Source organism: Miscanthus floridulus, chromosome 17 (genome assembly GCF_019320115.1).
Source record: "Miscanthus floridulus cultivar M001 chromosome 17, ASM1932011v1, whole genome shotgun sequence".
Classification (NCBI taxonomy): domain Eukaryota; kingdom Viridiplantae; phylum Streptophyta; class Magnoliopsida; order Poales; family Poaceae; genus Miscanthus; species Miscanthus floridulus.
Genome location: NC_089596.1, coordinates 60,226,772 through 60,240,233, shown reverse-complemented (window position 1 = coordinate 60,240,233; position 13,462 = coordinate 60,226,772). Strand labels below are relative to the sequence as shown.

The window sequence follows — 13,462 nt, the reverse complement described above, 5'->3', positions numbered from 1 at the left end:
TACAGGGAGAGCGGCCAAGGCGTCGCACAAGCCAGCTCGTATGATCGCCGGTGATGGCTAGGTAGCATGATTAATGAGTAATAGGCTTTGATATCCTTCTGGGAGGGTAAAGCTGATTGTATAATACTATTCTCCCTTAGTGTGCTATTCGTGGCGTATCGTTGTAACTTTCACTATTTCTTAATTTTAATATAAAGATGTGTAAATCTTGTGGAGAGAAAAAAAAGAACATGACTGCCCTGCCCCCAGCAGGACCGACCTTTATCCACGTCGTCACCGAAAAGCCGAGGAATGGATATGCCTGAGGGGCCTCTTTGGCAGGGCTTCGGCTCCTGCACTGTAGCAGGGTGTCGACCGCCCAGCGACCGACAGGTGCCTACAGGAGCCGGAGCCGCCGGAGCCCTACAAAGAGGCCCTAACCGTCCACACGAGGGAGAGGCAGAGGGAGAGAAGCCGCGTGCGCCCCGTCCGTCCAGTCCTTGCCCCAATCCCCAGCCCAAGGAATGTTGCTGACTCGCCCGGCCTTCCCCTGCCCCCACGGCTCTTCCTCCCACCTCATCTTCTTCCTCCTCCTTTAAAAGCTCCGTCCAAGCTTTCACCTCACTGCAGACCACAATTCACAGGCCCCTCCGATCCGATCCTCTTCCTTCCTTGGTTCACCTTTTCTTTCTCTCTCCTGGCCCTCTAGCTATCTCCTAGCTGTCCAAGAACTTGCTGTTCGATCGTCCTGTGCCTTGAGCTTGCGTGAGAGTTTGGAAGCGTCTTCCTTTCGCTTCTGTTTGATCCGGTCCTGTCCGTCCAATCCAATCTAAGCTCCTTGGCTTCATCCCAAAGGGACGAGGCCGTACCATCGGCCTAACAAACCAATCATCATCCTTATCTGTTTCTCAGTAGCACCTGAACTCTCGATCAGTCGCGTCGCGCACCCAAGAGTACAAGAGAATGCGGCAGATCTCGTCGCTGCTGCAGGGCCTGGCCCGGTCGCTCTCGGTGGGGAGGGACAGGAAAGGGGACGGCGGCGCAGGCGACGGCGACGGCAAGACCGCTATGCCGGCGGTGCTGCGGACGTCCGGCACCCTGTGGGGCAAGGGCTCGGAGACGTTCGCCACCGTCTGCTCGCGGCGCGGCGAGAAGGGCATCAACCAGGATTGCTCCATCGTCTGGGAGGTCAGTTACACCTCTCTCTCTCTTTCTTTCTCTCTGCAACTCGGCTCCTGCTGTATGCTCTGTTTCTTGCTTCCTTTAATTTCGTTCATCTTTTTTCTATTGGAATTTTCGGTGGCATCATAAAGTTGTCACTGCACGTGATATTTCCGTGGAATTTTACAGAATCTGGAAAATTCTCGTCGGGCTCATGCGTTCAGTATGCTGAACAAACAGTGAACCTTGACTTTTCTTTCCGTTGCTCACCTAATCAGCAGTTTATATTTTTATTTTTCAGCATCAGATTGGTGTTTCAGTTCGTTTTGTGTTTCTGAGAGATATGAAAAAAAAATTAACCAGTAGTAAGCACCTTTTTGTTTCAGAAAGCGTGTTCCAGGGATAATAAGGCCAATTAGGGAGGCATAGGTATTGGAGCACGAGTCTGGTGTTTCCTCTTGGCTTTCTAGGGCTCTCTCTTTCTCACAATAGAGAGGGGTCATACGTGTCCTGATTTGCTGCTCTAGGAGGAAGATGTTTTTAATTGTTACTGTTGATGATATGACATCTTTTCAGCTCTTGGTATCTGAACCCAAGATAGCAGCAGCTTTGGAGTAGTTATAGTTAACCTCACTGCCTAAGATGGAAAGTTAGCCACATCATCACATAGAAGATTACTCCCCAGTCCCCACAACACATTCTTGAGAGTTCTTCATGGACGCCATACTTGCTGTCTTTTATTTTTATTTTATTTTCTGGATATTGTATTTTTTTTTTCGTGTTGTCTAACTAATCTGGCTTGTTAATTCTGCAAACCAAACCATCCAATAGAATGAGGACAAGAATGACATACTGCTAGGTGTAGTACCTCAAATGGATGGATGAAGGTTGGTTCAGTTGGTTGTGTGTGATGTCACAGTGGAATCATAAATTGTCGCTTATCATGCAATGATTGTGCAGCATAAGATTAACAATCCCCTTGAAGCTCAACGACACACATATATAATACCAGACAGGCAGAACACACATTACTTACCCACCATAAAGAATCATCACGCCAGCTGCTGTCAAACAAACCCCATGTCCATGTGTGAAGAGAAGAACTCGCAGCGTTTTGGCTTCAACTTTTACCCACTCAATTCGGCACAGTTAAAGAATGTTTTGGAACCTGAGAAAACCTTAAGAATTTCATTTCACACGGCACCATTCTTTCATAGTTTCATTCATGAAAAAAAAATACTTCTACTACTACTCTGTACAGAATTCCTGCTTATGTTGTGAAGAAAACTTGTTGACATGGCTTTTCTGTCATGTCTTCAGGGTTTCGGGTGCCAGGAGGACACCATCTTGTGCGGCATCTTCGACGGGCACGGCCCGTGGGGCCACTACGTCGCCAAGGCCGTGCGCGACTCGCTGCCGCCGTCGCTGCTGTGCCACTGGCAGGAGGCGCTCGCGCTGGCGTCGCTCATCGACGGCGAGAAGAGGCTCGGCGACTGCCAGTTCGACCTCTGGAAGCAGTCCTACGTGGCCGCGTGCGCCGCCGTCGACGACGAGCTCCGGCGCAGCCGCCGCTTCGACGCCGTCCAGAGCGGCTGCACCGCGCTGTCCATCGTCAAGCAGGGGGACCTCATGGTCGTCGCCAACGTCGGCGACTCCCGGGCCGTCCTGGGCACCACGTCCGACGACGGCGCCGTTGCGGCCGTCCAGCTCACCGTCGACTTCAAGCCCAACCTGCCACGTAAGTCGCTGCTGTCCGCGCGCCATGAGCCCCTGACCAGCCATGCATTCTTGGAACGGCTGCCGTTGCTGACGTTGTGTCCTGGAACACGATGTCGATGTGCAGAGGAGAAGGAGCGCATCCGGCGGTGCAACGGCCAAGTGTACTGCCTCGCCGACGAGCCCGGCGTGCACCGCGTCTGGCAGCCCAACCGGGAGTCGCCGGGGCTCGCCATGTCGCGCGCGTTCGGCGACTACTGCGTCAAGGACTGCGGCGTCATCTCGGTGCCAGAGGTCACGCAGAGGAGGATCACAGCAATGACCAGTTCGTCATCCTCGCCACCGACGGGGTAGCTTTCGTGCCTGCCTGCCTCCCTTTCGCAAAGACACACACACTCGCCTTTTCTATACGTACGGTGGTGCGTGCGGTGCCTGATGACTGACGATGACAAGCGGGAACTTTTCCCGGCAGGTGTGGGACGTGCTCTCCAACGACGAGGCCGTGCAGATCGTGGCGGGGACGCCGGACCGGGAGAAGGCGGCCAAGCGGCTGGTGGAGTGCGCCGTCCGCGCGTGGAGGCGCAAGCGGCGCGGCATCGCTGTCGACGACTGCTCGGCGATCTGCCTCTTCTTCCACTCGCCGCCGTCGTAGACACGAAACCCGAACGTGCCTCGGTCCACGTCAAGGCAGAGGACAACAAAATGCACATCTCAAGACTACGATTATTGTGCCCGTCGCATTCGTAGTAGAGACTAGAGAGTGCATTGCCGCCGTCCAGCCATTCAGAACGTGCAGTTTGTCGCATGATCGTGCACACTCCACGATTAGAACTGCAGCTGGTGGATCACCAAACAAAAAAAAAAATCTCCGGCTTTCACACCTTGACAGTCAAAATGTACGAGAACGAACACCAGCCATCAGAAAAAGGGGAAAACGATGCATTTTGTCCTTATTTTTGGGGGTGTCTGGCTCTGAATTTCTGTTGTGGTAGAAAACAGTCGCAATTATAGATGCACATCAATCGCAATTTGGTCACGAATCACATGTTTTGGCGCCACCTGCCGAACAAACCAGAATCCTAGATCTTCTGCAACGGAGCACCATGCATTATTTCGAACATCCTGGAACACACTACTCCTAATTCACTAACTGTTAATATGATATGAGAGCTCAACCTGTGGTGGATATGAGAGTCGTCAACAAATCAGCCACCGTAGCGACTTTTTAGCGACTCGGGAGGCTCCTCTTCCATGATTCCAGCTCCGGTAGTGGCCAAGTATTCCCTTATTGTAGTTTTCCGATCACCAAGATAGGTGTGGTCTAAGAAGTTGCTGTATGCTGGTTCTCCAAGATTTTTCGCAGCAAGAACGCTGAAAAAGCAATTAGAATCACAAAAATATCAAATAAGATCATATTGCTAAAAGCATATTGATAACATCATGCTTGTACACACTTAGTCGTTATGTAGAGAAAATGTGTTGATTTGGATAAATGCAATGATCAAAAAGCAATGATTTCCTATTGCTTCAGACATGCATCTTGCTTGCAGTTGTCAGAAAGCAATGATATCATTTTTCCATGAGAGATGAATATTGCTTTGAGATATCATAATGTCATAGATGTGCTATACAAGAGAGAACAGATAATAAAAACTGTACCCTAAATTATTGGAGCGTGCACATGTAACTACACAGTAGGCTTATTCCAATTTGATCCCAAGTTAGACCCCTCTAATGTTAATTACTAACTTATCTATGAGATGAAAGAAGCAACCCCACATAATGTTTAACGTTATATATCTTTGAACATCAAATACTCACCAATGTCTGAGGTATAAGCGACATGGTAAAATGTCATCTCTCCATATTTTGTCAATGTTGTACCGTCCATAGCGCTGATAATATATTTCCTTGCTTCCTGCAGAAGTAACCACTCAAAATTTCAACACGTAATTGACTACGAAATCAAATATGATTTGGTTTTATCTCAAGCAATTCTTTAGAAGTTAGCAACCTATGTCTACATTGCCTTAAAAGAACAACTTCCATCTACAGAAACATGTTTTGATTTGCCAGAAAAAAAAGGTAGAGAAATGTTCAACATAAAGCCTTGTTAGTCATCATAAACTTATTTGAGCGGGATTCGAAACATGTCTAGCTTAACTACAATCTAGTGTTAAAGGGGCCTGGATGAACTCAAGAACAGATTACCATTTCCTTTGAAGTATAAACAACTATCTCCTACCAAATCTGATGATCAACAATTGGAGTGATAGATTGACAGCACACAGATATGGACACAGAACAGTTTGAAAATAGTTGGAATGAAGTGAAGACATAAAATTAAACCTTGGCATCTCCCTTGGAAATATTCTTCATCGCTGTAGCGCGCGCAGACAACCTAACCACCAAATTCCACCAAGACGAAGAAAAATAACTCTGATTGCAGGAAGGAAGCAGCAGCAAGAGCAAAAGCAAAAGCAAACTACAGTTATGATTTCAAATGCAGAGTAGGAGTACTTACTGCTTGATTTGTAAAAGGTACCCCATCCAATCCTTCAGGGACAACCTGAAACACATTAAAACACAAACAAAAGTAGCAGCCAACATTTGTCAAAAACTAGTACAAATTATGGGCAAGAGAATTTATTCACTTTACAAACTAAGCTAGATCGGCAAGCATGAAATGAATTAGTTGGTCACCCACCGCAAGAAATCTAAACTCATGTTCCCTCTCAATAAATGATGGCACCTGCAAATATCATGAACTTTCAGTCCTCGCCAAAAAGGAATTCAGGAACAGTCCATCAGTTTGCCCATGGCTGATTATTATGATATATCACTGAGAAAACCACATGACCTCTTCCTCCTTGATCTCGAAAACAGTGACTACTATCAGTTCACCGTCGCATGGCTCCACGCTCAAGCTTGAGAATTCCTACAAGTCACCCAATACTGGAATGAGAAAGGAGAACATTATGAAACCTACAAGAAACCAGTAATGCGACTTTCTCAGGGAAGTACATTACGGTGCTCTACATTGGCCAAACATAGTCCAATGTCAAACCATTGGATCTCAACAGCATATCAAAGTTTATTATTCTCCATGGATCAGGATAACAGACAGCAAAAGCAGTGATGCTGATGCTCATGTTACAGAGAAGCTCCTTAATGAGCACTAAAATCCATGCCCTCGTGCATGAACCAAGACGCACAAATTGTTCAATGCAGCTAGTTATTTGAAATCCCAACCTTTTAGCTGTCCAGTGTTGTGGAACTAGTATTGCAATTTTAATTATGTCGAGAAAACACAGGCTAAAAACAAATAAACTGGAGGATGGTAATTTGCAGTATCATCCAAGTACCCCTAGTACTAAGTGCATATTTGCCTTTATTGTCTGCACATTCAGGTGTACGCAACAGGTGTGCTATTACATTGTATTGCTCTGCTAAAATAGATTATCTGAAACCCTCTACAAAAACTAACACTTGGAAGAGTTAGTGAATCAGTGAAATCACACAGGCATGCCAAAAGTTGCCATCAGAAATGCAAAATTAGTCGAGTACACATCCCGAGTCATCCATGCCCTGATCAAAATCCTATCCACCTTGTAGAATCACAGACAGACGGAGAAACCTGCTGCTTAATTAAACGATGAACCTTGTAGAATCACAGACAGACGGAGAAACCTGCTGCTTAATTAAACGAGTAGAGAAATACTAGGCATGGGGACCTTGGTGGCCTCGATGGCGATGCCGCGCTCGAAGAAGATGGGGGCAGCGTGGGCGAAGACTCGGCGGAACCCCCGCAGCGCGGCGACCCGGAAGCCCTCCAGCTCCGGGAACGTGCTCCTCGCGCTCCGCTCTACCACCAAGGCACCAACCAGGAGGCTAGAAAGCGTCAGGCCTAGCAGGTTCAGGGCTCGAGGAATCCACTACCCGTGACAACGATCTGCGTTCCGCTCACCGGAGAGGAGGGATCCGAAGCCGACGACGGAGAAGCGGCCGCCGGGGGCGGCGACGGCGGCAAAGTCCGCGGGGCAGGTGAGCTCGGGGAAGGAACCGCCGGCTGCGGGGGCGACCGTCGCAGTGGGAGGAGGCATGGGGCGGCTCAATCGGGTGGTCGGCGGTGAGGGCCCTGGCTCCGGTGGTCGGCGGCGAGGGACACGGGCGGCGGTGACGGGCTGGTGGGAAAGTTTTCGGGGGCGTTGGGTCTTGATCGGACGGCTGAGGGTGCCTCCGGGCGAGGAGGCGCGTGTGGGGAGGCGATGGCGCGCATTGTTGGGCCAGTGACAGTGAGGCAGCAGCAGTCACCAGTCAAGCATATGTATGTGACTCGAGCGGTCGAGCCGTCCCTTCAGCTAAAGCCAACGGTTTTTCTGTAGAAACAGGTCGAGTCAGAGGTTTAAATTCAGGGAGCAAAATTCAAAATGTCGTATCGGGTGTCCTACCGCGGTGTCAGATACTATAAAAAATAAATTACAGAATTCGTCAGTAATCTGCAAGACGAATTTATTAAGCCTAATTAATCCGTCATTAGCATATGTTATTGTAGCACCACATTGTCAAATCATGTACTAGTTAGGCATAAAAGATTCGTCTCGTAAAGTAGTCGCAATCTGTATAATCCGTTTTTAGTCTATATTTAATACTCTATGCATGTGTCAAACATCGAATGTGATAGGGTGTAAATTTTAGAAGAGGAAAGGTGTTTGTTTGAAGCATAGGTTAGTAGTCCATCGTCTTTTGTTTATAAAATTGAATGGATTGATTTATTAACCTTATTTCTTACATTAGTATTAGTATAAGGAATAAAGTTATTTTATCAAATTTAAGAAATCGACTCATGCTCGCAAAAAAAAAGAAATAGACTCATGATATATCACCTCATCTAAAATTATTTGATTTTTCAAACCAAACACACCATAATTGATCATGGAAAACCATCTAGGATTTTTATATTTTAATATGTTTTATTTAATATTTTAGTAATAACCGTGTCTAAAAATTATAGATCTAACTTTTTTAGTCACGTCAGTTCAACTGGCGTGACAAAATAACGTTATCGTGCTACATGTGTTGGCGGAACAAGATCTGCCACGTTGGACGACGTTTCCTACGTGAAAAACCTTGTTACACCACTTTCGTTGGTGTGATAGTATTGTTGTGTCACGTCATCGGGAGTGACGTGACAAGACTCAACCTTATAAAAATCATAACTTTATGATACAACGTCGGATAAAAATGATTTTTATATAATAATTGTCGAGATCTAGTTTTGAGTTTTTAGGACGTTAAGATGCTAAAAACATAAAATTTCAGTAGCATAATAACCGTCTACTAGTGCTTGTGGCATTAGAAAAATAATATATATTTATATGGTGTCAAATAAAGATACTTTTTATATTAAAATTGTAGCTCTCAATAAGATTTACAACTTTATAGTTTTGAGTTTTTACATTTTAGGTCGTTAAAGATGCTCGAGAAAATAATATAAAGTTAATTTTATTTTTCTTGAAAGGTGTCAAATAATAATGTCTTTTAAATCAAAGTTGTAGCCATCTCAAATCAAAGTCGTAGCCATCGATCGATGAGATTTATAAGTTTTTAGTTTTAAAGTTTCTCATTTGAGAATGTTAATGCTAAAGAAAATAATATAAAATTTAAGGGGTATATTAATCGTGTAGGTAGCAAAGCTTATCTTCTTAATATACGCGTACCAAATTTGTAGAGCTTCTGAACATATATACTAGAAGAATATCCCGTGCATTGCCGTGGGAATTGCAGATTAGTGGATTGCATAGTATGGATAACAAAATGCTTATGTGTCTTGCTGACATGGATATTGCAATTGCATGTGCTACTGGATTTTAATTGTATGTGATAGTACATTGTCTAGTTGAACAATTTGTGTGTTGAGATAAATAACTAGTGAAGTGTTGCTTAGTGAATTTTAATTTTATGTGATAGTGCATTGCCTAGTTTGACAGCTTGCATATTGAGATAAATAGCTATTAGGGTTATTCTTTATAAGATACTAGGTAGCGTGCCCGTGCGTTGCTACGGGACAACTAAATCTTTTGTACTAAAAACACACGGATCGCACGATAAGATAACAATACTGTTAAATTAAATACCGATGTTAAAGTGACATTTAATTCAAAAAGCAAAGTTCGTGGAATTAACACAGTCACGGAGAGCGCGGCGTCGCAGGCTCACAAACTCTACTGTATAGACTTTTTCGTGATATGGCTAAGATAATATTTTATATCGGCAGAAAGAATTCTCCGATATCCATTTCTTTTATACGCCAATAAATCCATGAATAAGTTCTGCTGCATCTCCATATAATCCTGTACACACATGTTTGAGTATATATATGTAAATATTAGTGCCTGTCACATGGATAATACTGCGTGTCTTAAAAAATCTCTCATAAAATTTTAAAACAAAGTATGTTATACTCATCGTATAAATATATATGGCTTTAGGACTATTCCACGTAGACATATATTGTATAATAAGGTATCCACTTGAGTGGCTGTTCCAAGATGTTGAATTAGGTGTTGTAATTCTTAATTTCGACACATTTTCAGGTCAAGGCAACCAATGCTGATATTTTTCTTAGTGGTGCATACTTTTATGGTGCACCTCTTAACTATCTGAGTAAGGACAACTTAGCACTGCAAAGGCTCAGAAAAGCTACTGAGAAGGCCAAGGTTGAGTTTTCCTCCACTATACATACTAAAACCTATGTCCCCGTTTATCATTGTCGATGTTTTTGATGCAAAGCAATTCAACATTACCATGCTCAGATATAAGTTTGAGTCTTTTGTGAGCAATCTCATAGAGGGACTCTCATTCTTTATGTGATCTGCCTCAAGGATATTGGCAGGACGATTGACCCATGTTGAAATGTTGCACCAAAAAATGTCCACGTTTTGTCCACGATTTATTTCCCATGAATACATACGTGTATTATGATAACACTAACTACACCAAATGAAAGACTATAGAGAATTTACATTGCCTCTAGAAGGATTTATTTATTAAGTTCTTTGGACTCTACAGGTAGTTTTGAAATATTTGTTTGCATGTCTTACCTCGTATCCTAATTCAAAATTTTGTAGTTTAATTAGAATATTTAGGTGATTGTATATATATAATATTCAATACAAGAATAATCTATGCATAATCTTCTTGAAAGATTTCTGCAGTGTAAAGACATCTTCATTTTTTATGCATGCCCATGGTAACGTTACGGTAAAAACAAAAGGACAATATATCAATTAAAAAATAAAAACAAAATTCATGCTCAAAGTCAAAGAGATAAATTATGGATGCTTGAATTTTGTTATCCATTATCTACCGACGTACCTATAAAATAGACTGAATAAACAATTAAACATAGATAGAAAATTAAATTAATGAAAGGATCATTGCAAGACATCAATCATTTCATAGCTTCGGACAATATCGCAAAGCTACTAAAAACTGTAACCGTGCTCTCACCTCAAACATTATCCAGATAAATGGATTACAATGAAAGAAATGGATATCGGAGATTTCTTTCTACCAATATAAAACATTATCTTAGCCGTATCATGGAAAGGTCTATAAAGTAGAGTTTATGAGCCTACGACGCCGCGCACTCCGTGATGGTGTTAAATTCGTAAACTTTGCTTTTTGGATTAAATGTCACTTTAACGTTGATATTTAATTTTTATAGTATTATTATCTTATCGTACGATCCGTGTGTTTTAGTATAAATTGTTAGTTATCCCGTAGCAACGCACGGGCACGCTACCTAGTATAAATATAAAGAATGAAAAAGACGACAAGAAAGATTAGCATTAGGCCAACTCCTTTTGATTCTTTACAAACACATCTGAAAGTTAACATGTGGGTTGTGGGCTGTGGACATCAAATTAAAACAACAAAAAGAACATGGATTCGACCATAAGTAGCATTTGCCCTCCTTTTTTTGAAAAAAAAAGAAAGGTACTGTAGAGTTACAAGATTGTCAATCTTATCAGCACCATCAATTTTTGGCAATTGTAGAACTCAACTAAGACACCCATTGAAGTGCTACATCTGTAACACCCCGGTGTTATACCTGCATTTTGGCACTACAAATCACGCATATCATGCATCATCAAGCATCCAAATCATACATGCATAATCTTGCATATAACAACTGAAACAGTATTTTGAAACATACGAAACATGTTTGTGAAACGTAAATGGTACATACACTTATTATAGTTGTTTTGCTCTGATTCTTGCTTGCTAGTTGAGTAGAAATTGTTGGTTAGGCTTGTAAATCATCTAGAATTGTTTAGCACAATTTTTGGAGCAAGGTTTGTATTTAAATTAATTCAAAACTTTGCTTCCAAAGTAAATTCCCAAAAATTAGGGTTTTAAGTTAAAATGTAACTTTGATTCTATAATTTAAAATCTAGATAGAATTGGACTTTGGTCATAAAAGCAAAGTTGTAGGGAATTAAATTCTAAGCAACTTTCATTTTTGGTACATTTTCAAAAGAGGTCATCTTCTTGCTCAAAATAATGTTTGAAAGATGGCATTTAAAAATTTCTTGAAAATAAATTGAAAAATTTCATTTCTATTTTTCTGGGCCGCTGCCTCGCTTCTGGCCCGCCAGCCGAAGCCGGCCCAGCGAGCGCCCGCCGCCCGCTCAACCGCCCCGCCTCGCTCGGCCCAGCCCAGCGCCGCGCCAGCCCGGCCTGCCTCCGCGAGCCGCGCCGTCCCCTGCTGCTCGCCGCGCCACGCCACGACCGCGGCAGAAGGCGTCCGCCGCGTGGCGACCGCATGCCGGCGTCAACCGCCGCGCGGCAGCCGCGGCCTGACATCGCGCCCACGCGCCCGCCTTGACCTGCTGATGCCCGCGCGCTCGTTCACTCACGCCCGCACTTCTTCTCCTTCTCCTCCGAAGCCGCGAGCCCCGAGCTCCGCCATCGCCGCGCTCGAGCTCCGCCGGCGTCCAACTCCCGCCCCACCGCGCCATTCTCCAATTCCTCGTGCCCCGAGCTCCGCCTCGCCTTCCTTGAAGTCGTGCTCGAACTTGCTCCGCCTTCCGAGCACAGGTCGGGCCTCCCCGCGCCTCGCCACCGGCATCCATGGCGCCGCCGTGCACGGTCGCCGTGGAGCGCCCTCTTCCTCCCCTTCCCAGCCATGCGTAGCTACCTGCTTGCTTTCGCCATGGCCTCGCACACCTATTGCGCTCGCTGGCTTGCGCTGCCGTGGCCGGAGACGGCCGCCGGTCGCTGGCCGAGCCCCGCCGTCGCGCCAGCGCGCGCCCCGGCGTGTCACCTCGCCTCGGCTGGCCAGGCCGAGCCAGGCCGAGGGCTGCCGCCCTGATGGGCCGTTTTTCCCCCTCTCGCGCTTGGGCCGCGCCGGCCGGTGATGGCCATGGGCCAGCTGTTCCTTTCGGGCCGGCCCAGCATTTCTGAAATGAATTGATTTCCATTTATTATTTGTTATTTGAAATCAAAAATGGTTTGAAAAATGTTTGGATGGTCAAACTTGCTCCAAATTTGTTGAAACAAAATTTGCTAGGTTCCTTATCACCAGATCTACTTGAGAAAAATAATGCATGTCATTTTTTATATACTTTTCTGTAGAACTTTATTTAATCATGAATATTGCTGATAACTTGAAAAATATGTAGAAAAATATATAGGCTTCAGAAAAATTTGATTCCAAGTTTGTTAATCTTCTTATGTCATGTACTTCCTAGGAAAAATATATTTCATGCATGTGCTGTGGAAAACTTTAGAAGTGTAGTTCAAGTACCTTAAATGGCTGATTTTTGTTATTTTTGCTAGAAAGCAAACTTTGTATAAAACATGCATGTGATAATTTTTGTACAGTCATTATATGCTATGAAGAACCCAGGAAAAATATTACTTCTGTTGTTTGACACTTTTCATAGTACAAAGTAATTTCATGCTCATTTTTATGCTATAGCTTGTCATTTTTGTGTAGGATGGTTTACTTATCCAAATGCCATGAAATTTTTATGGTAGTCTACTTAGAGTAGTATTATGCTACTGTAATTTTCTCAGATTTTTAGGAGCATCAGAAATATATGTTGCTATTCAAACCATTATTAATTAGGGTTTAAGCAAGTGTTGCTTTAAGTGTGATTAAGAAATTAGTAAAGCTTTGGTGTATCTTTGAAGCATTTCATAAGATAGGTTAACTTAACATATTAGTAGTAGAAGAGAATGCAGTAGATGACATGTGCTTATGGTATAGTTCCTTGGATGATGTTGACTACCTTGCATTAAACATATCCATCGCATTCATCTCCTTCGATGCACCGTTTGCATAATCACTTACGCGCATTGCATCATACAGGATCGCAAACCGAGAACCCAGTCGTCATACCCGAGGAGCCCGAGGAGCAGTTCGAGGTGCAGCCGCAGGAAGTGCCAGAAGCCGACGAGGAGGGCGTTGAGGAACTTCCGGAGTGCCCCGATCACCGTCCGAGCTCCTTCGAGAGAGGCAAGCCCCGGAGCATTTTTCTCCCGGTTTGCAATGATTTAATTAAATGCTTTACTTTAATTGATGCATTACGTTCAG

At 44.1% G+C, this 13,462-nt stretch overlaps 2 pseudogenes; one reads left to right on the top strand and one right to left on the bottom strand.

The window, feature by feature from the left end:
* The first annotated feature begins 441 nt into the window (after nucleotides 1-441).
* On the top strand, nucleotides 442-3,537 carry LOC136516717 (probable protein phosphatase 2C 48; annotated as a pseudogene).
* A 403-nt stretch (nucleotides 3,538-3,940) lies between these two features.
* Nucleotides 3,941-7,303, bottom strand: LOC136516716 (uncharacterized; annotated as a pseudogene).
* Nucleotides 7,304-13,462: the final 6,159 nt, after the last annotated feature.